The sequence below is a fragment of the Arachis duranensis genome, chromosome 1 (assembly GCF_000817695.3).
Source record: "Arachis duranensis cultivar V14167 chromosome 1, aradu.V14167.gnm2.J7QH, whole genome shotgun sequence".
Lineage (NCBI taxonomy): Eukaryota > Viridiplantae > Streptophyta > Magnoliopsida > Fabales > Fabaceae > Arachis > Arachis duranensis.
Window position 1 is genome coordinate 58,334,945 of NC_029772.3, and position 694 is coordinate 58,335,638.

The window sequence follows — 694 nt, forward strand, 5'->3', positions numbered from 1 at the left end:
ATTGAATTGAAAGAGAGTAGAAGAAACAAAAGTAGATCTACAACAAAACACAAGAACAACATAAAAGGAAATTGCAACAAAAGAATGGAGGAAAGATGAATGTAACTACAAGGAATTGAGAAGATAGAGGTAGAAGAAGATGAATCTAAATCTAGATCTAAGAACTAAACCTAATCCTAATCCTAATTCTAGAGAGAAGTGAGAGCTTCTCTCTAGAAACTAGTTCTAAAACTAAACTATGACTAATGGTAACTAACATGTGTTTCCCTCTTCACTCCTTGGGTTAAATAGCATCAGAAATGAGTTGGATTGGGCCCACAAGGCTTCTAAAATCGCTGGCCACGTTTTGCTTCAAGTGGACTAGGTGGCAGCAACGGCGTGTGCGCGTACTATGCGCGTGTGCGCCACCATACTTGTAGCAACTATGACAAATCTTATATCGTTTCGAAGTCCCGGATGTTAGCTTTCTAACCCAACTGGAACCGCATCATTTGGACCTCTGTAGCTCATGTTATGGTCGTTTAAGTGCGAAGAGGTCGGCTTGACAGCTTTTGCGTTTCCTTTATTTCTTCATGAGTTCTCCATTTCTACACGCTTTTCCTTCATTCCCTTGGTCCAATCCTTGCCTCCTAAATCTGAAATCACTTAGCAAACATATCAAGGCACCTAATGGAATCAAGGTAAATTACATTTA